The 27,044-nt window shown below is 47.9% G+C and overlaps 1 long non-coding RNA gene across 1 annotated transcript in view; it reads left to right on the top strand.

Moving 5' to 3' along the window:
- The first annotated feature begins 4,722 nt into the window (after positions 1 to 4,722).
- LOC147596770 (uncharacterized) overlaps positions 4,723 to 27,044 on the top strand; it is a 556,670-nt gene continuing 534,348 nt past the window's right edge. The window contains exon 1 of the long non-coding RNA XR_015261331.1: positions 4,723 to 4,796. This is a non-coding gene — a long non-coding RNA (uncharacterized LOC147596770). The remainder of the gene's footprint in view (positions 4,797 to 27,044) is intronic.

The raw sequence follows: 27,044 nt of genomic DNA, 5'->3' as shown, positions 1-27,044 counted from the left end.
TTGCAGGCCTCACCCTCTGGCCTCCCACCGGGCAGCTGACTGGGCCCAACTCGGCCCGGCCCGGCTGCAAGAAGTGGAGAGGAGATGAGAAGTGAATAAGATGTAAAAAGGATCCTGAGAGGTGTCTGCCTGCCTGTTGTGAGGAACGGCTGCAGATGCCAAGGTCAGTTCAGAAGGAGGGGGAGGAGTAATGTGGCTCCTGGCCAAGATTCCTCTGCAACTCGTGGTGAAGACCATGGTGGAGCGGGTTGTCCCCCTGCAGCCCATGGAGGTCCACGGAGGGGCAGAGATCCACCTGCAGCCCGTGGAGGACCCCACGCCAGAGCAGGTGGAGGCCTGAAGGAGGCTGTGGCCCGTGGAGGGCCCGCTGGGACAGCTGTTCTAGAGGGACTGCACCCCGTGGAAGAGATGACCCACGCCGGAGCAGTTTCACGAAGGACTGTGGCCCGTGGGAGGGACCCCACGCTGGAGCAGAGGAGGAATGCGAGGAGTTCTTCCCCCGACGATGATACAGTGGCGTAAAACAACGCGTGATGAACTGACCGCGACCCCCATTCCCTTTTCCCCCCCCCGTGCCGCTCGGGAGGGGAAGGTAGTAGAGATAATGTTAAGCCCGGGAAGAGGGAGGGGTGGGGGGGAGGTTATCTTGTTCCCTGTCTCATTCTCCTGCTAATTTTAGAAATAAATGAATAGTTTTCCCCAAGTCGACTCTGTTTTGCCCGTGACGGTAACTTTAAGGATTTCTCCCTGTCCTTATCTCAAACCTTGAGCCGTTTTTCTTATATCATCTCCCCCTATTCTCTCGGAGGGTGGGGGGAGCGAGAGAGAGACTGCGTAGTCTGGTCCTGATCGGGGCTGAACTACGACAGTTATTTTGGCGCCCAACGTGGGGCTCGAGGAATTTGAGATAAGGATTGAGTTTAATTGGGAGCAGTAACGGGCAAAACAGGGATTGAACTTGACAAAAGAGCAAAATGATTATGGGGAATTTATGTTCTGATTGTGGTGAAGGGATAAATGGTGAATTGTTTGTTAATTGTCTACCCACTGTTGGTGTTGTGAGGATATTATTTTGATTTTGGTGCGGGGAATTCTATTTTCTTCTGTTGATGTGTGTGTATTTTACTTATAATACTTAAATACGTAATTCGCAGAGGCGAGGGGTGGAATGTTCTGGTTTTGTTAGTGAGGGGGGGCCTAAGGTGGTAGCTTCTGTAGGAAACTGCTAGAAGTCGCTCCCCTTTGTTCAGTGGACTCGGCCGGGCCTAGGGCGGACCCGCTGCTGGCCAAGGCCAAGCCAATTGGTAGCAGAATGTCCCGTGATAACGCCTCTGCGATAACGTATTTAAGTAGGGGAAAACAGGAAAAAGAGGGAAGAGAAGATGTGAAGCAGCTGAGCGGGGGGCAGAGAGGGGGAGGCACGAGCCTCATGGGCCTTGCAGGCCTCACCCTCTGGCCTCCCGCCGGGCAGCCGACTGGGCCCAACTCGGCCCGGCCTGGCTGCAAGAAGTGGAGAGGAGATGAGAAGAGAATAAGATGTAAAAAAAAAGATCCTGAGAGATATCTACCAGCCTGTTGTGAGGAACGGCTGCAGACGCCAAGGTCAGTTCAGAAGGAGGGGGAGGAGTAATGCGGCTCCTGGCCAAGATTCCCCTGCAGCCTGTGGTGACGACCATGGTGGAGCAGGTTGTCCCCCTGCAGCCCATGGAGGTCCATGGAGGAGCAGAGATCCACTTGGAGCCCGTGAAGGACCCTGTACCGGGGGAGGTGGATGCCTGAAGGAGGCTGTGGCCCGTGGAGGGCCCGCTGGGACAGCTGTTCTAGAGGGACTGCACCCTGTGGAAGAGATGACCCATGCCGGAGCAGTTCCATGAAGGACTGTGGCCCGTGGGAGGGACCCCACGATGGAGCAGGGGAGGAATGTGAGGAGTTCTTCCCCCGACCATGAAGCAGCAGCGTAAAACAACGTATGATGAACTGACTGCAACCCCCATTCCCTCTTCCCCCCTGTGCTGCTCAGGGAGGGGAAGGTAGTAGAGATAATGTTAAGCTTGGGAAGAGGGAGGGGTGGGGGGAGGTTATCTTGTTCCCTGTCTCATTATCCTGCTGTTTGTAGCAATAAATGCATAGTTTTCTCCAAGTCGAGTCTGTTTTGCCCGTAACAGTAACTTTAAGGATTTCTCCCTGTCCTTATCTCAAACCTCGAGCTGTTTTTCCTTATATTTTCTCTCCCTGTTCTCTCGGAAGGTGGGGGGAGTGAGAGAGAGACTGCGTAGTCTGGTCCTGGTCAGGGCTGAACTACGACAGTTATTTTAGCGCCCAACGTGGGGCTCGAGGAATTTGAGATAAGGATTGAGTTTAATTGGGAGCAGTAACGGGCAAAACAGGGACTGAACTTGACAAAAGAGCAAAATGATTAGGGGAAATTTATGTTCTGATTGTGGTGAAGGGACAAGTGGTGAATTGTGTGTAAATTGCATGGTATATCCACTTTTGGTGTTTTGAGGATATTATTTTGATTCTTGGTGCGGGGAACTCTTTTTTTCTTTTCTGTTGATGTGTGTGTATTTTAATTAAAATTCTTAAATACTTAATTCGCAGAGGCAAGGGGTGGAATGTCGTGCTTTTGTTTAGTGAGGGGGTGCCTAAGGTGGTAGCTTCTGTAGGAAACTGCTAGAAGTTGCTCCCCTTTGTTTAGTGGACTCGGCCGGGCCTAGGGCGGACACGCTGCTGGCCGTGGCCGAGCCGATTGGTAGCAGAATGTCCCGTGATAACGTATTTAAGAAGGGGAAAACAGGAAAAAAAGAGAGAGAAGAGAAGATGTGAAGAAGCTGAGTGGGGGCAGAGGCGCAGAGGGGGAGGCGCAGGCCTCATGGGCCTTGCAGGCCTCACCCTCTGGCCTCTTGCCAGGCAGCCGATTGGGCCCGACTCGGTCCAGCCTGGCTGCAAGAAGTGGAGAGGTTATGAGAAGTGAATAAGATGTAAAAAAAAAAGATCCTGAGAGACATCTACCAGCCTGTTGTGAGGAACGGCTGCAGACGCCAAGGTCAGTTCAGAAGGAGGGGGAGGAGTAATGCTGCTCCTGGCCAAGATTCCCCTGCAGCCTGTGGTGATGACCATGGTGGAGCAGGTTGTCCCCCTGCAGCCCATGGAGGTCCACGGAGGAGCAGAGATCCACTTGGAGCCAGTGAAGGACCCCATACCGGGGGAGGTGGATGCCTGAAGGCAGCTGTGGCCCGTGGAGGGCCCGCTGGGACAGCTGTTCTAGAGGGACTGCACCCATGGAAGAGATGACCCATGCCGGAGCAGTTCCATGAAGGACTGTGGCCCGTGGGAGGGACCCCACGATGGAGCAGGGGAGGAATGTGAGGAGTTCTTCCCCCGACCATGAAGCAGCGGCGTAAAACAACGTATGATGAACTGACTGCAACCCCCATTCCCTCTTCCCCCCTGTGCCGCTCAGGGAGGGGAAGGTAGTAGAGATAATGTTAAGCTTGGGAAGAGGGAGGGGTGGGGGGAGGTTATCTTGTTCCCTGTCTCATTATCCTGCTGTTTGTAGCAATAAATGAATAGTATTTCCCCAAGTCAAGTCTGTTTTGCCCGTGACGGTAACTTTAAGGATTTCTCACTGTCCTTATCTCAAACCTCGAGCCGTTTTTCCTTATATTTTCTCTCCCTGTTCTCTCAGAAGGTGGGGGGAGTGAGAGAGAGACTGCGTAGTCTGGTCCTGGTCAGGGCTGAACTACGACACTATCAATAAATATGTACCCGTGTAACCAGTTTGTAAGATTCCTATGCACAAAGTTCACCCAACATATGATATTTAAAAACACAAAAGAATTTATTGCTCTATTATAGCCTTGCATAAGCAGTTACTAGCATAAGCAGTTACAGTTATTAGCTGTTCTGGTTTTGTTAGTGAGGGGGGGCCTAAGGTGGTAGCTTCTGTAGGAAACTGCTAGAAGTCGCTCCCCTTTGTTTAGTGGACTCGGCTGGGCCTAGGGCGGACCCGCTGCTGGCCAAGGCCGAGCCGATTAGTAGCAGAATGTCCCGTGATAACGCCTCTGTGATAACGTATTTAAGTAGGGGAAAACAGAAAAAAAAAAAAAAAAGAGAGAAGAAGATGTGAAGCAGCTGAGCAGGGGCAGAGAGGGGGAGGCATGAGCCTTGTGGGCCTTGCAGGCCTCACCCTCTGGCCTCTCGCCAGGCAGCCGACTGGGCCCAACTCAGCCCAGCCTGGCTGCAAGAAGTGGAGAGGAGATGAGAAGTGAATAAGATGTAAAAAGGATCCTGAGAGGCGTCTGCCAGCCTGTTGTGAGGAACGGCTGCAGACACCAAGGTCAGTGAAGAAGTGAGGGGGAGGAGTAACGTGACTCCTGGCCAAGATTCCCCTGCAGCCTGTGGTGATGACTATGGTGGAGCAGGTTGTCCCCCTGCAGCCCATGGAGGTCCATGGAGGGGCAGAGATCCACTTGCAGCCCGTGGAGGACCCCACGCCGGAGCAGGTGGAGGCCTGAAGGAGGCTGTGGCCCATGGAGGGCCTGCTGGGACAGCTGTTCTGGAGGGACTGCACTCCGTGGAAGAGATGACCCACGCCGGAGTGGCCCGTGGGAGGGACCCCACGCTGGAGCAGAGGAGGAATGTGAGGAGTTCTTCCCCCGACGATGACACAGCAGTGTAAAACAACGCGTGATGAGCTGACCGCGACCCCCATTCCCTTTTTCCCCCCTGTGCCGCTCGGGAGGGGAGGTAGTAGAGATAATGTTAAGCCCGGGAAGAGGGAGGGGTGGGGGGAGGTTATCTTGTTCCCTGTCTCATTCTCCTACTAGTTTTAGAAATAAATGAATAGTTTTCCCCAAGTCGAGTCTGTTTTGCCTGTGACAGTAACTTTAAGGATTTCTCCCTGTCCTTATCTCAAACCTTGAGCCGTTTTTCCTTATATCATCTCCTCCTATTCTCTCGGAGGGTGGGGGGAGCGAGAGAGAGACTGCGTAGTCTGGTCCCGATCTGGGCTGAACTACGACACTAGCATATTGTTTGCCCTTTATGAGAGCCTTACCAACCCAACTATGCTGGAGACATCGCCGAGCAGGAGGATGATGATCAGCGGGGTCAGAGCAGAGAAGGGAGGTAGGCGCAGCACCTTCAGGGCGGCCCCTGTTGTTCGTAGAGTGTGCTCTGGGTCCTTTCTCTCTCCCTCTGCTCTGAGCTGCCTCTGTTTATACCCTCAGCAGATTCAGTGGAAGAGTATTGACCAGGTGTTGGTGCATGCGTGGCCAGCACATGCAACAAGGCCTGCCAAGTATGTGCCCTGCTGGCTAACAGCGGTTCCCGGATTGCAACAGCATACTGCTCAATAACAACCGTCCTATCTCCCCTCTCCAAGGTCACGTGCCCACAGCTGTGTGCAGCTTGTAATTTCCCACAGTGGCCCTACACGGACCATCAATGAGATCCCTTATACAACCAGATAAAATATCTCTCTTGGTTTTCATGTTTATACCTGTAGCTTCCTCACATAAACCCTACCCTCAGCTGGAAAAGCTTTGCTTTCTGTGGTGCTGACAATGAGGATTAAGCCAGAACAAGAGAAGTATGCTTTCCATTGGAGATTCCCTCTCCTGGGGGAGGGCAAGGTTGCCACTGCACTGACTGAAAGAATCTCCCGACCTTTATGCTCTCTAGAACTTAAGCACCTTTTGTTTTTTGAGAAAATTGTACATTTTTGCAGGCAGCTTATAGATGAAAACAAGTAGAATAAAAGCCAAATTAATTTAATAAGTTATTTGTCCTGAATTATTTGCTCAGGAGTAGCATGTTTGGAGAGTAGATGGATGTTTGCCCATTGGTTACTCCCAACTTTCTTGTCCACAATTTCTAGCCTTTTTCTTGGGGCAACTGGTAGAATCTCTTACATCTCACTGTTTATGTTAACCATCTAAATCTTCGCAGGGTTCTTTTTCCTCTCCTTTTTCTTTCTAATTACCCACTCCATCTTTTCTCCTCCTACTCCTCAGCCCAGACAGCTCCTTCCCTGTAGACATGTCATAGACCTTTTCCCTCCTAGCCGCCTGCCCACAGGTGTCCAGCGAGGATCTGCTCCCCTTCATGCTGTGACATTGCAGTCCTTTCCCTGTCTAACTTCTGCACATACTGTTTTCAGTCTCATATTTGCCCATGTTAGAAAGTACTTCAGTTCCATCATCTCTCCTGAAACTCTGAGAACATCTTATAGCATTTTAGAAAAGACATTATGCCTTAAAAAAAAAAAACCACACCAAAAAAACCACCAAAAAGAACTGACTGTCTAATGCTGCTTGGAAGGGACTAAGAAGTAAGGTGAGTAGGTAGAAGTTTTATTCAAATAAATATGTCTATTTAAAGAAGGAAAACCAGACTCATGTAGGACCAGTGAGTGGGAGGACGATCTGTCCAATCATTCATTCATCACTATAGTGTGCACATCTGCTGGCCGCACTTTGGCCCTTTCAGTACAGAAGCATTCCCAGTCACTGTGGTCCACCTCTTCACCATATTGTTGTTAAACTAACAAGCAACTGCAGGACATTTTGTCTTGATGAAAAAATGAAGTCACACGAATTAGTGACAGATGAGAAGAACAAACAGGGGACCATGGTTCCACCATGGCCCCATCACTATGTGTCAGGATACTTGGAAGGAATCTGCGGTCGACACGCCGGAGGGAAGGGATGCCATCCAGAGGGACCTTGACAGGCTGGAGAGGTGGGCCTGTGCCAACCTCATGAAGTTCAACCAGGCCAAGTGCAAGGTCCTGCACATGAAGTCGGGGCAATCTCAGGCACAAATACAGGCTAAGCAGGGAATGGATCAAGACCAGCCCTGAGGAGAAGGACTTGGGAGTGCTGGTGGGCGAGAAGCTCAACATGTTCAGCCTGGACAAGAGAAGGCTCTGGGGAGACCTTATAGCAGTCTTCCAGTACCTCAAGGGGGCCTACAGGAAAGATGGGGAGAGACTCTTCAGTAAGGCCTGTTGTGACAGGACTAGGGGTAATGGTTTTCAAATAGGGGGAGGTAGATTTAGATTAAATATTAGGAAAACATTTTTTACAAGGCGAGTTGTAGAACACTGGAACAGGTTGCCCAGAGAGGTGGTGGATGCCCCATCCCTGGAAACATTCAAGGCCAGGTTGGATGAGGCTCTGAGCAACCTGATCTAGTCGGGGATGTCCCTGCTCCTTGCAGGGGGGTTGGACTAGATGACCTTTAAAGGTCCCTTCCAACCCAAACTCTTCTGTGATTCTATGACTTGAGCTTTGGGCAGCTGAACTGTGAACAGCATAAATAGAGATCTGCAGAACACTTCAGTGGCAGACAACAGGCTTTTATGGGAACTGGGCTCTGAGACCATCTGATATACTGAGACCATCACTCTGCCTTGCTTTCACATTTCCCAGTCTATGAGGCCAGATCCAATGAGGCCTGCAGTGCATACGTGTCCCAGGGGGAAGCACCTTAATGTTAATGTTCATGCAGTATAGTAAATATCTGCCCCTATTATCAATGAGAAGAGATCCTCCCAGGGATGTGTAGAGGGACCAACAGTTTCATATATTGTGTGAAGAGAGAAGGAGAGAGAATGAAGGAGAAAAATCACAGCAAGATGGCAATTTTTTGCATTCAACTAAAAAAAAACAAACAACCCAACAAACTCTATAAGAATCTGCTGAGAGACAGAAACCTACTGGGAAATTGAGCAATGCTGTGGCAGATGAAATTTAACTCAGATCGTGGTGAGGTTGACGTGCGGAAAACGGACTCCACAATCTGTAAGATTGTAAAGTAGGTATGTTTATTCAGCGCTGGGCAGCACAGGGGGGTAGTCCCACCAAAACCGTGCGCGCCTTACGTGGCAACTCACTTTAAATTTATACAACCAAATGTTACATATACATAAAGTTTCACAATACGCCTATACATATGCATGACCTATCCCTGCTTCGTATTAAAATTAGTCCCAAGGGGTCATTTTCATAAACTCCTCCTGTCTGGGCTTGCGCAGTGCCTCCTGGTGGTGGTCGTCGGGGGTCATGGGGATGAAGGCAGGTGACTCCTCTTCGTCACCGCTAGTAACCTTTTGTTCTTGCGCAAACTCAGTTATCCCTTGGCTTTCATTCAAGCTGCAGGGTCGGTTTTAGCTGGTTCTTGAAGCGACCCCCCTAGTCCTTACCGGGAACTGTCTTTCGTGAAGAATTGCAAGACTTTCTGCTTCAAATAGTTTGCACAATGGTTAGCAAATTATTAAGCAAGTAGTTAACAAAACATTAAGCACTATTTATCAACTTGATTCCTTAGGATGCACAGCAATAATTAATCAATGCCATATCTATTAAGATTTCTTTAACTCCTTCTCTCAGTCCCCCCTTTTCTAGAAAATTAGTAAATTCTTTTACTGTCAGCTATGTTCATCATTTGTAGATTTACCAGGATTACACAAACCTTAATCCACATTCTGCCTTCTCAGTTTAAGCTTTAGGGGTCCCTGAACTTCAGAAGTCCAGAGTTTTTGTGGTGCCTTTTTTACCCTAGTGTGGTGTATCCAGGCATTCTGCTCTCTGATCTTGATTGCTGTAAAGGAGGTGAGGAGTACCTGGTATGGTCCTTCCCACTGTGGTTCCAAGGTTTTTTCTGCAAGAGACTTTACATATACATAATCTCCAGGTTGTATATCATGCACAGGTTCATCTAGACCTCTTCCCCGGGTCCCAATTACATGCTTTCCAATTTTATTGAGCTGTTTGCCCAATGCCACCATGTAGGAAGTCATAATTTCATCCCCAGCTTGCGTAGACATTCCCCTCTGTATTCCATAGGGTCGTCCATACAGAATTTCAAAGGGACTCAGTCCTTCCTTTGCCCTTGGTCTCGTTCGTATACGCAAAAGGGCTAAAGGGAGTGACTGAGGCCACGTCAAGTTTGCTTCTTGTCCCAATTTCACAATTTGCTGTTTGATTAAGTGATTCATTTTCTCTACTTGGCCACTCGACTGAGGGCGATACGGGGTATGAAGTTGCCAATCTATACCTAAATGGTGGCTGATTTGTTGCACTATTTTTGAGACAAAATGTGGTCCTCTGTCTGAGGATATGGTTGCCGGAACCCCAAAACGTGGTATTATCTCTTGTACCAACACTTTAGTTACCTCCCGAGCCTTGGCTGTCCTAGTTGGGAACGCTTCTGGCCAACCTGAAAAGGTATCAGTTAATACCAGCAAATAGCGATACCCCCCCCTTTTCTTGGAAGTTCTGTAAAATCAACCTGCCATTGTTGTCCAGGCCCATTGCCCTTCCCAATCTGGCCCATTTCTGGTTTGGGAGTATTTTTTTGGATTAGTCTGGAGGCAAAGGTCACACTGTTGAGTCACCTGTCTCACTGTGGTATATAAGTTTCTAGCCACGATTTCCCTTATCAAATGTTTATACAGAGCCTCTGTTCCCCAATGCCTTTTTCTATGTTCCTCCCGTATCAAGTGCCACAGTAAACAAGAGGGAATAATTAGTCTTCCCTGTGGGGTATACGCCCACCCCTCTTCATTATATGACCCTTCCAAGTCTGTGATAAGTTTCTGATCTTCCTTGGTATATTCTGGCTTACCTTCTAGAGAGATTTGCCTATCAGGAATTAGAGCCCCTTCTATTCTCACCTTCATTTTGGCCACTTGTTTTGCCTCTCTGTCCGCCAGTTCATTCCCTTTCTCCAAATTGGAGCTCACTCTCTGGTGTGCCTTAATATGCACAATTGCCACTTTCTCAGGGAGCTGGACAGCTTCTAGTAGCTTCAAAATTTCTTCTGCATGTTTGATATTTTTTCCCTGGGAGTTCAATAGTCCTCTTTCTTTCCAGATTGCTCCATGTGCGTGCACAACTCCGAAGGCATATTTTGAGTCCGTGTAAATGTTCACAGTTTTGCCCTGGGCCAACTCCAGGGCTCGGGTTAGGGCAATTATTTCTGCCTTCTGTGCGGAGGTGTTCACGGGCAAAGGCCCTGACTCTATTACCTGCTGGCTGGTAGTGATGGCATATCCCGCATGTCGATTGCCATTTAAGACATAACTGCTCCCGTCTGTGAACCAGTTTTCCCCATTTTCCATGGGGCTATCCTTCAGGTCTGGGCGGCTTGCATATGTTGCTTCGATGGTTTCCAAACAGTCATGGTGCACCTGTTCTCCTGTGTTCCCACTGAGAAAAGAAGCTGGGTTGACAATGTTAGTGACCACGATTTCCACATCGTCCTGTTCTACTAATACAGCTTGATATCTCAGGAACCTTTGTGGAGAGAGCCAGTGCCCACCCTTTGCTTCCAGTACTGCTGATACTGTATGAGACACCAAAACAGTCATTTTCTGGCCCAGGGTAAACTTTCGGGCTTCCTGTATGTTCAGTATCACAGCTGCAACCGCCCGTAGGCATCCAGGCCAACCCTTTGCAGTGGCGTCTAACTGCTTAGAGAGATAGGCAACTGCCCGTCGATATGGACCCAGATCTTGTGCTAATATTCCCAGGGCAATACCCTGTTTCTCATGGGAGAAAAGAAACGGCTTACTCACATCTGGGAGTCCTAAGGCCGGGGCCGACATCAACGCCTTTTTCAGTAGCTCAAAGGCTCGTTCGGTCTCTTTGTTCCACTCAAGGTGCTTCTGCTCAGTAGCTGTCAGAGCATACAGTGGTTTAACAAGCAGTCCATAATTATAGATCCACAATCGGCACCACCCGGTCATTCCCAGAAAAGTCCGTAACTCCTTTACTGTCTGAGGTCTCTGAGTCTGGCATATTGCCTCTTTGCGGGCCTGTCCCAAAGTTCTCTGCCCCGCACTAATTTCATAGCCCAAATAATTCACTTTACGTTGCATTACCTGGGCTTTCTTCTTAGAGACACGGTATCCCTGGAGTCCCAAGAAATTCAACAGACTCACCGTCCATGCCATACAGTCTTCCTCTGTTTTCGTGGCAATCAGGATATCATCTACATACTGCAACAATTTTCCTTCCCCAGATGGGGTTTCCCAGGATTCTAAGTCTTTTGCAAGCTGATTCCCAAAAATGGTAGGACTATTTTTAAATCCTTGTGGCAACACCGTCCAAGTGAGCTGGGTCTTCCGACCACTTTTAGGGTTTTCCCATTCGAACGCAAACAATTTTTGACTGGCTTCATGGAGAGGGAGGCAAAAGAAAGCATCCTTCAAATCTAAAACAGTAAACCAAATTAGTTCAGGTGTCAACACAGTCAGCAGGGTATATGGATTGGCCACTACTGGGTAGAGGTTCTCAGTCATCTTATTCACCGCCCGTAAGTCTTGGACCACCCTATATGACCCATCGGGTTTCCGAACAGGTAATATAGGGGTATTGAATTCTGACTCACACTCCTTTAATAGTCCTAACTGTAGAAATTTTTCTATCACCGGCCGGATTCCTTCTCTGTCTTCCTTCTTTAGGGGATATTGTTTAATTCTTACCGGTCGTCGGCCTTCCTTAACCTTAACTTCAACAGGTGGAGCACTTTTCGCCCTTCCAGGTACATCAGTAGCCCATACCCCTGGGTACACTTGGTTTAGGATTTCCTCGTTAATTTTCCCTTCTGAGGGGAGACTGGTTAAGGTTAGACTCAATATCTGAATATATTGCTGATCTTTTACCTCCAGAGTAATTTCTCCTTTTTCAAATATAATCTTTGCTCCCAATTGTTCCAATAGATCTCTCCCCAAAAGTGCTTTCGGGGAGTTGGGCATATATAAAAATTTGTGGATACCCCATTGTTTTCCCAATTTGTATTTTAGAGGCTTACAAAAATATGCCTTTTCACTTTGGCCAGTCGCTCCTTTTACCATGACATAATCATTTCCCAGGGGCATCAAAGCTTGATTCAGAACCGAATATGTTGCCCCTGTATCTACTAAGAATTCTACTTGTTGTTGTTTTTCCCCTAGCTTAATTATAACCAGTGGATCCGCTAGGGTAGACTCCCCAGGTTCCCGTCAGTCTTCCATCACATTAGCTATCCTCGCATTCGCCGGGATCCTCCGGCCTTCTTTCTTGTTCCTTGGGCATTCCTTTTTCCAGTGGCCAAAGCCCTTGCACATTGCACACTGATCCTTTTCCAACCCCAACCGAGGCTGATTTCGCCTACCTCTCCACTCCCCATCTCCCCGAACGACAGCCACCAACCTTCTTTGTCCCTGCCGATACCCTTCTTCTCTATTACTGAACACTCTCCAAGCCTCATCCAGCAATATCTCTAAATTCCTGCTTTCCGCAGGACGCAACTTTTGAAGCTTTCGTCTTATGTCCCCCGTAGACTGACCCAGGAACAGAGAAACTAGTTGCTGTATCCCTACCTCAGACCCCGGGTCCAGCGGCGTGCTACGACGCATCACATCCCTCAGTCGATCCAGGAATTCAGATGGAGACTCGGAAGGACCTTGTTTAATTGCATATAAAGCTGACCAATTTATAGTCTTAGGGATTGCCCGTTCCATCCCCTTCGAAATCCACTCCTGATATTCCTGCAATCTTTCCATATGTACTGACCTGTTTACCTCCCATTTCGGGTCCTGGAGGGGGGAAGTGTTCCTTAACATCTCCCCCGGTAACTTTATAATAATCCTCGGCTAGATTTCCTGCCGTTTTTAAAATCAACTGCTTCTCCGTTTCAGTCATGTATTCTAATAGCAGTTGTATGTCTTTCCAGTCCGGATTATGTTGTTTTACAATGAACTGGAAATGTTTAGCCACACTTACCGGATCGCTTCTGTAATCTTTAGCAATTTTTCTCCACTCTCCCAAGTCAGCGGTGGAGAAGGGTACTTTAATTAGCATTGTTCCGCCATCCGGCCCCACCGCCTCCCGGAGGGGTGCTTGTAAGATTGTCGGAGCAGATTTCTGTCTAGTACGGGAAGATACAGGGCTATCAGGGGGATTCGATGTCCCTTCCGAGTCTGCGTCCTGGTCCTGTGATCGGGGGGGGGAGGTTTAAACAAATCACTTAAATCTTGTTCTGGAACCTGGCGTACTTTATCTGCTTTCGTACACCTCTGCCCAATGCTGCATGATGAACAGCACCTTTTTAATCTGCCTCCACCCTCCTTGTTCTCCCGTTCGAGTGCGAGCACCATAGGATCCTGCGGGGATATCATCCCACAGTCCCTTTGCCACTCTGGGTGATTTCGTAGGGTAAAAAACATATCTGCATACGACACCTCGTCCCATTTCCCTTCTCTTCAAAGAAACAACATAAGCTGCAACAAAGTATTGTAATCCAACGTTCCATTGAACGGCCACTTGACTTCACCCTCTAACTTATACAATGGCCACCACTGATTGCAATATTTAATAAGAGTCTTTTTACTTTCCGTACCTCCACCCCCAGCAATATCTTTCCAGTGGGCGAGTATGCAGCCCAGGGGGCTTTTCCTTAATATTCCCCCTTGAGTGTTACCCATTTTATATTTCCTCTGTGAGAGGGTCTCAATGAATGATTCAAATCTAGACTAACTATTTCACTCCTCCACACCACACTTACAATCAATCACTCAACCGCACTCTCTTAACCATACAGCACAGGGATCCCTCATTCATACCAGCCTTTTAAAGCAGCTGCAAAATGGTTGCAAGAACAAACTCACCTATTGATGTTAAACTATCTCCAAATCCGGGTTAAAGAGGCCCGCTTACCCTTCTCCTGCTTCTCATGTACCGATCATCAGCAGGTCCGTCCTGGCTCCCAGCAATGGGATGCAGCGGTTACCTCGGACTCGCTCGATCTACCCCCAAGATCGCTAGCGGCCGCTCTATCGGTCAGCGAGTCCCCACTGGCACCCCAAACCAACCTGGGTACCCAACCAATGGGGACTATGCTGCACGCCAGACGTCTCTGCGCGATTTACCAGCTGCCCCAGCCACGCGTACGACTTACAGGCCCCTACCATTAAACATACCATTTGGTCCGCGGCTTCAGGAGGTTGTTGTCTGCTCCTGCGGTGAGCGGCTGGCAGCGGAGGCTCCTCCGAGGAAAGTGCTCGGGGCGCGCCTAGGGGCGTCCGCTCCGCAGTCGATCCCGCAGCCAAGCAGAGATCCTCCTGGCTGGCTCGCCAAACTGACGTGCGGAAAACGGACTCCACAATCTGTAAGATTGTAAAGTAGGTATGTTTATTCAGCACTGGGCAGCACAGGGGGGTAGTCCCACCAAAACCGTGCGCGCCTTACGTGGCAACTCACTTTAAATTTATACAACCAAATGTTACATATACATAAAGTTTCACAATACGCCTATACATATGCATGACCTATCCCCGCTTCGTATTAAAATTAGTCCCAAGGGGTCATTTTCATAAACTCCTCCTGTCTGGGCTTGCGCAGTGCCTCCTGGTGGTGGTCGTCGGGGGTCGTGGGGATGAAGGCAGGTGACTCCTCTTCGTCACCGCTAGTAACCTTTTGTTCTTGCGCAAACTCAGTTATCCCTTGGCTTTCATTCAAGCTGCAGGGTCGGTTTTAGCTGGTTCTTGAAGCGACCCCCCTAGTCCTTACCGGGAACTGTCTTTCGTGAAGAATTGCAAGACTTTCTGCTTCAAATAGTTTGCACAATGGTTAGCAAATTATTAAGCAAGTAGTTAACAAAACATTAAGCACTATTTATCAACTTGATTCCTTAGGATGCACAGCAATAATTAATCAATGCCATATCTATTAAGATTTCTTTAACTCCTTCTCTCAAGGTAAACTTGTTATCCTTACTGATGAGCCAGACTCATGTGATCATCTGAGGCCAGTGACTTGGAAGATATCGTCACAAATTGCTCAGTAAAAAGGCTTGCCTTATGCAAAGCAGCAGCTGCAAAGACAGAGCGGAGGAATCTTTATAAAATAATAATGCTGAAAAAATTCCTCCTAGTTAACACTATTTGATAAACAGTACCAGCATGTGGAGTGAAATTCAGCCTTGGTTTCTTCCTCATAAAAAAGTGGCCCCCTGAGCAGCAGAAAACCAAGACCTGGTTTTCTAGGAATTTTTCCTTTTGTCCAGTGGACTCGGCCGGGCCTAGGGCAGACCCGCTGCTGGCCAGGGCTGAGCCAATTGGTAGCAGAATGTTCCCTGATAATGCCTCTGCGATAACGTATTTAAGAAGGGGAAAAACAGAAAGAAAAAAAAAAGAAGAAGAAGATGTGAAGAAACTGAAGCAGGGGCAGAGAGAGGCAGGCACGAGCCTTGTGGGGCCTTGCGGCCCTCACCCTCTGGCCTCCCACCTGGCAGCTGTCTGGGCCCAACTAGGCCCAGCCCAGCTGCAAGAAGTGGAGAGGAGATGTGAAGAGAACCTGAGAGGCATCTGCCTGCCAATTGTGAAGAATTTCTTGTGAGAGAGAGACTGCGTAGTCTGGTCCTGATTGGGGCTAAACTACGACACTAATTAAAAAGTTTTGAAGAAAAACATAACTTGAAAACATTAAAAAGCTGGCATAAATACAATTTACAAGGTATATTATTCCTTGTCTCTGAGAAGTCCCTCTTTTCTCTCCTGTTCTGTTTATGTCTTCTTTCAACAACTTTGCTCAAGCTGTCCACTATTCCATCCCTTTTCTCATAGGGCTTAACTTGCTGTTGTGTTTTGCTTGCAAGTTCATAACCCAATGAAATACACTTTTTTGGGGGACAGATCTTTAAACCTGATGATTTTGTCCATTGCTTTCCAACCTGGGAGATGTTGCATTGCTGCTTTGTTCGCTCTCTCTCCAGTCCCAATAGAAGCTTAATCAATAACCTCCTGCCCCGATCTTGTCACCACCTAAAGCTGTTGCATCACCATATGCATAACGTTATTACAGATCAGCTCCATTTCCACCACACTGTGGCTCTGCTGCATTGCTCACTGTGCTGAGCCGCCACTGTAAGTAACAGCAGAGCCATTACTGCATATGACAGGAGGCACAGGAATATAAACTGATATTGATTTCTTTCTCTCACTACTGCAAAACACAGGAGACTCATCTCTGACCAGCAGAAGGATGGTGCTGACACCTTGGCTCTTCCAGCCAAACTCGGGAGACATGTTAACTGCTTCGGACTCACCCTCCAGGTACGGCTCTCCTGTGCATGTTCCTCAGGCAGCTGTTTTCATTTCTTGTGGTCAGGGGCAAGTGGGCAGAGTCCTGCCCCACAACAGGCAAGAGAAAACTATCAATTCACTTTAGCACTTCTACAAATGGATTTTAATTATATTCAAGCCTCTAAGAACTGCATTAAATGTGAATATACAAAATAAAATTTGGCGAGAGGGAAGCAGTGGCAAACAGCTGCATAGTGCTTTTGAGCAGAGTGATAGTTTAATCAGACTAGATCACTAGCTTCTGGTAAAGCAAAATCATGGATTTATATTTTACTGTTGACAGCAATTACACTGAGACTTTTAAAGTGATTGCAGTATTCACACACACAACGTATGATGCTAACTGAACTTGCTCATACTGTGGGCCTTATTGATATAAAGGCAACCAACAAACACAAGCAGTATTTTTGTATTTTGAGAATTGTTACTCAGGTGATCAAATCTTATGATGAGTAGAGTCATATAAGTACTGTCACATGTGTAAAGCAGGTTATAGCACTCTACCTGTGCAATTAGTCCAGGCACATGTAGCAGTAAATGCTGCTCCAGATCCTCTCCAAATAGGAAAAGACACCAAGGCTGACATTTCCTGAGTGAGAATGAATTAATTTGGATCATCTCCCAGGACATATAAATGATGACATCTCCCTGAAAGCAGGATCTTTGTTTCAGTATATACTATTGCTCCCAGCACACAAATGCTGGATATTGTCTTTCTGTGTGAAGCTCCCACCAAGATGCAATCAGACTGCTTCTAATCATTTGAACATCAGCTGAAGCAAGAGTAAGAGGTATTGTGACTCTCAGTGGGAAAATTTGGGGGCATTATCTACCAAATAGTTGGAGTTTTATTTTTTTTTCCTCTCTACATTTTGTTCTCTACCAAATTTCATGGAAGCTCATCAATAAAATGCCTTTCCAATAAGGCCAAATCCCCATAAGTCCCAAAGATGGCCTTAGGCTATGCATATCTACTCTCCCTGCTCTTTAAGCTATCTAGACACAAGATAGCCTGATCTGGGGACCATGTAGCTGCACTAGGGTAATATAGTGGCTGAGCTAATAAGTCCTGGGGAGATCAGGATGGATTAACTTGAGCACAGGGCAGTGCTTTGAGACTTGAGTCAGCTTTTAGGCCCAGAAGATGTGGCACAAATACAGAACCAGAGCCAGCAGTGCCAGTCACAACTGCATCCAGCAAGGACTGACTGCTCGTGCTGTTTTGCTGCTGCTCTCAAGATGTTTCTCAATATTTACAAGTCTTGTTGATTTTAGAAAGAGAGGGCATATATCATAAGGCTAAAAAGTAAGCCAAGATCCTGACACTGAGTTTGTACCTAGAGGGGCAAGAATTATTAAGTCTTTGGTAAAGTCTCTCTGTTTTGCATGCTCACATACACAAGCTAGCTGCAATCTAAACAGGGACTGCAATATCCATGGCTATATCAGTAATGGGAGCATGTGGTGGTGTTGGCCAGTGCTAAAGCATTTTCAGTCCCTCCAGTAAATGTGTGGTTTTGCATATGTGCAGGCACATACCTGCACACACCCAAGCGTACCTATCAAGCCAGTAAGGAATGCAGCTGCTACCCAGCTTTTTCTTGGCAGAGCTCTGCACATTGGGTCAACCAAGAAAAATTTCACATTTACAGGAAAACCCACTGCTGTTCTCACCTTGTTACACAGTAAATAAAAGTGTTGCACAATAAATGTTGACACAGTAGCTCTCAGAGGAATTTAATAGACAAAACAACCATTTATTCAGGGATGCTAAAAAAAAACCCCAGGAATTTGCATGTACTTAGAAATTATTCCCTAGCAAACTAAATCAAGGATATGAGATGATTATCATAAATCATCTGATACCATCATGTATGCAGGTTTAACTTAAGAGAGCTTGAAGGAACATATAGAGTACTGCTTGAGGTTTCAGCCAATACTGGGAAAAGATCTTAGTTTCCCCCTTTTAGAGATCCCAGATGACTGAAACACTACTGTTAAGTCTCATTTATACTTCAAAACTTGGAACATTTCTTTGACCCTGAACCCTTTGGACTGTTTTCTGTCCCTAGTGCATGCCAGAGAGTTTCAAAACAGAGGAAAGGAAGAATCTCAACCAGCAATGAGGAGACCAGAGGCAACACTCCCTTTTCTCCCTTCCCACCCTCTCCCCTCCCTCTGAATATGCATAGAGTTACCAGCAGTGAGAGCAGTCCCTATACTCCACACTTCAGGTCATTTTCAGAGAAAAAAAAAAAAGGCCATTGTCACCCTTCTCCCAGAAATCTGTTAAGTTAGCTCAATTTTTTTTTCATCCTTTGTTTTTGATCTATTTGTTCTTTTATAACCAGTTGAGTTTTCCCCAGGGTGACTCAGTCTGCACACAGTGGGATGATTGTGGTGGCTGCCAGGAGAACTGACTGATTACACCAGGCAGCTCCCCTGCTCCAACACCTCCAGTTTGATGCCAGCACACTTCATGGCTGCCAGCGTGCAATAACTGACTGGCCTCCTCCTCCCTGTCACCTCCATATGGATGCAGTGAAGGTCACTCATCCCCATCCCTGGAAACATTCAAGGCTAGGTTGGATGAGGCTCCAAGCAACCTGATCTAGTTGAAGATGTCCCTGCTCCTTGCGGGGGGGGTGGACTAGATGACCTTTAAAGGTCCCTTCCAACCCTAATTGTTGGCTCTCTTGCCAGCAAACCAACCCAGGACGCACCAGAGCCCCGCTCTGGGGAAAGCAGAGCATGGCACAGATACCATCAAGCCAAGCCTTCAATTTAATGCTGCGCAACACAGTGTTATATACCCGTACACCCGCCACACACACGAACACACCCGCCCCCTGCGCCCCTGGACCTATCCGCACCTAGCGTGCGAATCGCCACGGACCGCCCCTCCTGCATACGTGCAGCCCCGCTCGCAGCCCTTCCCGCACACGTGCAACCCATCCCCGCTCGTAGCTTTGTTGCTAGGCTGTAAGTTCTGCCTTGCAACATCCACTTGTTTGCTAACCTTACCAAACAACACCCACCTGTTTGCTAACGTTACCCAACACTAATGATTCTATGATTGTATTGACTCTTTTCTTTGGGGTACTAGTAAGGCATCAGGCCAGGAGCACTGTGTCTGTGTCTTGGAATGCGTTGGAGTTTTAGGTGCAAATGTCATGACTAAAACCATATCTTATAGTTTGACAACATTTCAAAGTCCAACAGAGAAAAACACTGTTGCAGGTTCATGATACCTTAGTTACAGAGAGCCTACACTAGTGATAGGAATAGAGACAAAAGCAGCTTTAAATATCAGGTTTTGCAGCAGTGGTCCATACAGAAGCAAAAATGAAGTATCTACTTTTTATCCACTGACTTTCCCTGACCTTTCCTCTAAACAAAAAGATATTAAGTTGACTTTCTGTTCTTAATTATCCTTGCACACAATGTTGGTGTGAAATGGAGACTTAAGGTCCATATTGTGTCAGATCCTATTTCCTCCTTCCCAGGAGCAGACTGTGGAACAAGTCCATGCTTCTAAATGCTCCACCAGCATAGGATGAAACACAGCAAAGCCATAGCCAGATTGGATATCTGTCTAAAGACCTAATGCTGTCCCAATGTGGTGGGTTGACCTTGGCTGGTCATCAGGTGCCCATCAAGCAACTCTATCACTCTATCTCTTCAGCAGGACAGGGAGGAAAAAATACAACATAAGGCTTTTGGGTCAACTTAAGGGAGATCACTCAGTAATTACCGTCACGGGCAAGAGACTCAATTTGGGGAAATTAATTTAATTTATTGTAATCAAAATCAGAGTAGGATAATGAGAAATAAGAACAAATCTAAAAGCACCTTCCCCTCACCCCTTCCTTCTTCGTGGACTCAACTTTACTCCTGAATTCTCTACCTCCTCCCCTCAAGTGGCACAGGAGGACAGGGAATGGGGGTTGTGGTCAGTTCATCACAAATTGTCTCTGCCACTCCTTCCTCCTCACTCTCTTACCCTGCTCCAGCATGGAGTCCCACCCACAGGAGACAGTCCTCCACGAACAGCTCCAGCATGGATCCTTCCCATGGGCTGCAGTTCTTCAGGAATGAACTGTTCCAGCGTGGGTCCCCCACAGGGCCGCAGGTCCTGACAGAAAACCTGCTCCAGCATGGACTCTCCACAGGGTCATGGCTTCCTTCAGCACACATCCACCTACTCCAGCGTGGGGTCCTCCACAGTCTGCAGAGTGGATATCTGCTCCACCGTTAACCTCCATGGGCTGCAAGGGGACAACCTGTGTCACCATGGTCTTCACCACAGGCTGCAGGGGAATCTCTGCTCCGGTGCCTGAAGCACCTCCTGCCTCTCCTTCTTCACCGATCTTGGTGCCTGCATAGTTGTTTCTCTCACATATTCTCACTCCTCTCTCCTAGTTGCTGTTGCGCAGCAGTTTTTACCCTTTCTTAAATATGTTATCACAGAGGCACTACCACCATCACTGATTGGCTCAGATTTGGCCAGCAGCAGGTCTGTCTTGGAGCTGGCTGGCACTGGCTCTACTGGACATAGGGGAAGCTTCTGGCATCTTGCAGAAGCCACCCCTGCAGCCCCTGCACTACCCAAACCTCGCCATGTAAATTCAATACATTCCACCTCTCACCTCTGTGAATGGCATATTTAAGAATTATCATTAAAATACACATTCATTACACAATCTACAGTCTTCACAAGCTTCACTTACATCAACAAAAAGAATTCCCCACACCAAAATCAAAATAATATCATCACAACACCGACAAAAGTGGACAATTTATACACACTCCACTCCTCGTCCCTTCACCACAATTACAACAACAGAAATTCCCCACAATTATTCTGCTCTCCACTCTAGCAATGTTTAGTCCATGTTTTGCCCATTGCCTCTCCCAATTACTATCTATCGTAGTTTGGCCATGCTCAGGACCAAGCTATGCAGTCTCTCGCTCACTCTTCCCACCCTCCAAGGGAATCGGGAGAGATAATACAACAAAAAGGCTCGAGGTTTTAGATAAGGACAGGGAAAGATCATTCAAGTTACCGTTATGGGCAAAACAGACTCGACATGGGGAAAACTATTTGTTTATTATTAAAACCAAAGCAGGATAATGAGAAAGAGAACAAAAACAAATTCCCCCCATCTCTCCCTCTTCTCAGGGATAACTTCATTTCAATTATCTCTACCTCCTTTCCTCTCCCCAAGCGGCACAGGGGGGAAGAGGGAATGGGGGTTACGGTCAGTTCATCACATATCGCTTAACACTGCTCCTTCCTCCTCGGGGGAAGAACTCCTCACATTCCTCCCCTACTCCAGCGTGGGATCCCTCCCATGGGCTGCTCTGGTGCGGGTCATTTCTTCCATGGGCTGCAGTCCCTCAGGAACAGGCTTCCCCAGCGCGGGCCCTCCACAGGCCACAGCCTCCTTCAGGCATCCGCCTGCCCCAGTGTGGGGTCCTCCACAAGCTGCAGGTGGATCTCTGCTCCTCCATGGATCATGATGGGCTGCAGAGGGACAGCCTGCTTCACCATGGTCTTCACCACGGGCTGCAGGAGAATCTCTGCCAGGAGCTACATTACTCCTCCCCTTCCTTCTTCACTGACCTTGGCATCTGCAGTCATTCCCCTCACAGGAAATTCTTCACAATCAGGCTCAGGCAGATGCCTCTCAGGTTCTCTTCACATCTCCTCTCTTCTCTTCTCTCAGCTGGGCTGGGACAAGTCAGGCCCAGACAGCCGCTCTGTGGGAGGCCAGAGAGTAGCAAGGCCCACAAGGCTCGCACCTCCCCCTCTCTGCCCCCGCTTCTGCTTCTTCACATCTTCAACTCTTTTTATATTATTTTTTCCTCTTCTTAAATACATTATCACAGAGGTGTTATCACTGAACATTCCACCACCAATTGGTTCGGCCCTGGCCAGCAGCGGGTCCACCCTAGGCCCGGTCGAGTCCACCAGACAAAGGGGAAACTTCTAGCAGCTTCTTGCAGAAGCTGCCACCATAGCCCCCTCAACTGAACAAAACCAACACACTATCCTTATCACTAATTCCTCATGTCCTACATTGGGCACCAAAAAAGACTGTAGTAGGTTGACTCTAGCTGGCCACCAGATGCCCACCAAGACGTTCTATCACTCCCTCTTCTCAGCAGGACAGGGGGAAGAAAATAAGATGGAAAAAACTCTTGAGTCGAGATAAAGGCAGTTTAATAAAGAAAAACAAAGTCCATATGCGGAAGCAAAGTCAAACGAAAGATTTATTCTCTACTTCTCATCAGTAGGCAATGTCCAGCCACTTCCTGGGAAGTAGAGCCTCAGTACGCGTAGTGGTTGCTTCAAAAGACAGACGCCTTAATAACGAATGCCCCCCTCCCTTTCTTAAGAGGAGTCCTTTTTTAGCTTTTATTGCTAAGCAGACATCATATGATATGGAATATCTCTTTGGTCAGTTTCGGCCAGCTGTTCTGACTCTCCCCTCCCAATCTCTTGCCCACTCCCAACCTTCTGGCCTTTGGGGTGTTATCAGCATCTTTCTAGCTACAAATACAAATCATGACCCTATTAGGGTCCTTGAGTATTAACCAGCTTTCTTGGGCCCCTCTTCCTTCCAGGGCTGTATCCCATGGCACTTTGCCCAGCAGATCCCTGAAGAGGCCAGTCTGCCCTCTTGAAGTCCAGGGCAGAGAGCTTGCTGTGTAGTTTCCTCGTTGCCCCATGGATCTCGAACTCCACCGTGTCATGGTCACTGCAGCCAAGGCTGTCTTTCAGTTTCACATCCCCCACCAGCCCCTCCTTGTTGGTGAGAAACAAGGTCCAGCATAGCACCTCTCCTTGTTGGCTCCTCCATGACCTGCAGGAGGAGTTTATTATCCATGCATTCCAGGAACCTCCTGGACTGCCTGTGCCCTGCTGTGTTGTCCCTCCAACAGATATCAGGGTGTTTCATGTCCCCCATGAGGACCAGGGTTTGTGACCGTGAGGCTGTTCCTATCTGCCTGTAGAGGGCCTCATCCACTTGAAACTCCTAGCACTGGCACCATACTGATAGTGGTGGGATGGATTGTGCTCCCTCTCCCCCGGCAGCATTAGTTTAAAGCCCTCTTAATGAGTCTGGTGAGTCTTTGGCCAAAGACATTCTTCCCCTTCTCAGTTAGGTGTACCCCATCAGCCCCTAGCAGACTGGGCTTCTCAAAGCAAGTCCCATGGTCTAAGTAGCCGAACACCTGGCTGTGGCACCATTCCTGTAGCCATTTGTTGACTTGCCAGATTCAACTGATTCTTTCAGGTCCTTTCTCTTTGACTGGGAGGATAGATTGAAAGACTACCTGTGCCCCCGAGTCCTTAACTGATGCTCCCAGGGTCCTGCAGTCCTTCCTGATGCTCCTCAGGCTGCTCCTGGCTGCATCACTAGCACCCACGTGAAACACCAGTTCATATTCAATCTGTGCTCATCTTTCCCATCTCCAGCCTCACACCACACCTTCACCCTGGCCAGTCCTCCAGGATAACCCTCTTTTCACTCGAAGGCTCAAAGGCCTGTGCAGATCATGTTGTGTAAGGAAACTGTAAATCTGAGTCTTACGTATTTTTATGTGCTCTGGAGACTAAAACATACAGTGTCATGTACACAAGGAGCAAGACCTTGTTAGGGCCCGGGGCCGTAGCAGGTTTGTGATTCCCTCGAACTAAATTAAGGTGAAACAACACCAAACAATCAATTTAACATTTTATTTAACTGTCCTGGTGGAACTGTCCATTCAGTGGAATGACTTAACTTTGAAAACTTGGAAAGCATAAAGGGGTTGATAGCCATGGCTCTTATCAGAATATTCCTAAGAAGGAAAAGGAAAATAGAAAAGAGAAAGAGGAAAAGAGGGAAAGAGATATCACCACCCTTGGATCCAGCGATTACAATGACGGGCAGACGCGTGGATCCTCTGGTGGGGTGGCGGGCATACGTCTTCTGGTGACGGGCAGCCGTGATGGCTCCTGGAAGCAGTGCCTTTTATAGTCTAACCTCTGCCTCCAGTTCTGCCCCTTGAAGCATCTGATTCCAGAGAATTCTGAGTCCTCTGCACAGGCACGAAGCAGGCGCTAAATGTGAGGGGTAGTCGGAAGCCCCTTCCTCAGATGACCTCTGTGTGACCGCTTGCCATATTTAGCAAGTCGCTAACAAGGGCCTGGGGAGCTGCACATCCCCCATGCGGCCTCCACCTCCCCTATGCAGACTGCACCTTATGCCACAGCCACAACAATGTTTGAGACATTAACTCTTTCAGTCCCTAATAGACCTATTGCAGCAAGATGATGATAGTGAAAATATAGAATTTGGAGGAAAAAACGAGAAGAAAAGGAAGAGTGAGGAACTCCAGTAGCAGATGGCAATGTAGACTAGAAGAATGCACCATGGTAGGTCATATGGTTAATGTCATTGTTCTTTTATTTCATAGGCTATAAATGGGGCTGTAATTTGGATACAGAGGCATATATCTGAACAGAGAGTAACCCTGAAGTTGCTGTTGTCTTCTATTATGTGGGAACAGAGAGTGCAGCACAGCTGTTTGATATTGAAGAATTTGAGCTATGTCCTTGAACACCACTTGCTCAATAACAAAAAAACAGCAATTAGAACAAGATAAGTAAATACCAAAGGCAAAAATAGTAAAGACAACTAAAAATCTATAACCAATCCAAATGAAGTTTAAGGCACGTGAACAGTATATTGCTACCAATCGAATTAGATGATTTAGCGTGTGCATTTCGCGTGTAACTTAGAAAAGATATAAAAGACTGATGCTGACGGACAATAAAGGTCTCTGGAACACCATCCACGAGGTTCCTGTCGTTATTGCAACATATGGGGCCCAAACAGGGACCTTGACTCGCGGAAAGACAGCAACTGCTGGCAGCCCGGTCTGAATGAAAAAGCAACGGAGACAAGAGTTGCAAGTGGCGGAGGTAAGAGACACGGTCCCCCAGACCAAGGATAAAGCAGTGGAGGTAAGAGCCGCGGTCCCCGAGACCAAGGATAAAGCGGCGGTTAAAGAGCCGCGGTCCACGTGACCAGGGAAAAAACGTCGGGAAATCAGCCGCGGTCCACGAGACTGGGAGAGAGCGGCGGGTAAAGAGCCGCGGTCCCCGAGACTGGGAGAGAGCGGCAGGAAAAGAGCCGTGGTCCACGAGACCAAGGAGAGAGCGGCGGGTAAAGAGCCATGGGTGAGCAGCCAGGGCAGATGGGGTCTTCAATGTCAGCCGAAGAGAAATCTATTGTTAAAATTCTCGTAAAAATCCTTGGGAGACGTGGATTGAAGTATGATGAGATGAAGCTACGTTTGCTGCTTACATGGCTAAAAAAAAGGGGGGTGTTTGAAGATGCGACAGTGGTATTTGATGTTGAGCCATGGAAAAAGGTGGGACAGATTCTTTTTGACGCTGCTTCACACGGAGATACCGCAGCAAGCGGGCTGTTAACGACGTGGCGTTTAATCCTAGATTCGTTGCAACAGCTTCAGGCTGACCCGTGTTACTGCTGCAGTGGCAGATGCCGTGATGAGCTCTGCCCCTCCTTCGGTACCGCCCACTCCTTCGGTGCCGCCTACTTCTTCGGTACCACCTACTCCTTTGATACTGCCTACTCCTTCGGTGCCGCCTATTCCTCCTGATGAGACTGATCCGTTACTTCCTGGACTTCCCTTACCTCCTGCAGTGCCTGCTTCCCCCTCTGCGCTCCCCGTGCAAGCAGAACTGTTAACGGATGTGAAGCCCGTTACTAGGGAGGGGAGTCCTGATCCTAGCCGGCATTGGCAGAAGCTTAAGGAGTGGGCAGAAAAGGAGGGGGAGTATGATCTGGCACAACAACTATTTTGCCCGGTCGTAAAAACTCCTGATGGGCGATCTGAGTATAGGGGAATAGAATTTGGGCTGGTAAAAGAGTTGCGGGAGAGTGTGCTGGAATATGGTCTCACTTCACCTTATACACAAGGGTTATTACGATCAGTGATGCTTAATTATGAACTTACTCCCTTTGATATAAAGCAAATAGCATCCCTCATATTTACACCCACTCAGAAGGTATTGTTTGAATCACACTGGCGTTCTGCATGTGAAATGAAAGCATTGGAAAATTTTGAGAGACCGGATGATGACCCATTGAGGGATGCGGGTATCCCTCAATTAATGGGAGAAGCACCATTGCAATCCCCCCAATTGCAAGCACGTTTGAATTCAGCCATACTGGCTCAATCCCGTCAACTGGCATATCAAGCCATGTTAAAAACACCCGATGTCGGGAAAGCAGCTGTCTCCTTTACTTCTATACGACAGGGACCTAATGAACCATATATGTCTTTTATTGATAAGCTGAAGGAGGCAATTGAGAAACAGGTAGAAAATGACATGGCTCGGGAAGCATTATTAATGAAGTTAGCTGTGGAAAACGCTAATGTTGACTGTAAACGAGTATTGGAACCTTTGAGAAAGCCCACTATTGTCGAAATGATGGAAACATGTCAAAAGGTGGGCTCGGTACAACATAAGATGGAAACAATGGCCACTGCTTTCGCTGCAGTCAGGGTGAATAATCAGATTTGTTTCCGATGTGGGCAAACGGGACATTTTAAGCAAGTGTCTTAAAAAATCACCATCAATAACACGCTATGAAGGGTATAGCCCAGAAATTTGTTTTCTATGTGGAAAGGGTGGGCATTATGCTAACCAATGCCGATCCAAATGGAATAGGGAAGGAAGGTCACTATTGGGAAATGAAGGAAGGTCACAATCGGGAAGCTCCAGAAAGAACGCGAGTCGCAGGCGCGTGCAGACACAAGTACCTCGGCAGCGCTCCCAAGTGGGTGCAGTCACCTCCGAGCAGAGACTGCCGGTAGTGCAGGA

This window comes from Chlamydotis macqueenii, chromosome W (assembly GCF_036417535.1).
Source record: "Chlamydotis macqueenii isolate bChlMac1 chromosome W, bChlMac1.mat, whole genome shotgun sequence".
Lineage (NCBI taxonomy): Eukaryota > Metazoa > Chordata > Aves > Otidiformes > Otididae > Chlamydotis > Chlamydotis macqueenii.
The sequence above is the reverse complement of the archived record's forward strand: the minus strand, read 5'-3'. Positions and strand labels throughout refer to the sequence as shown.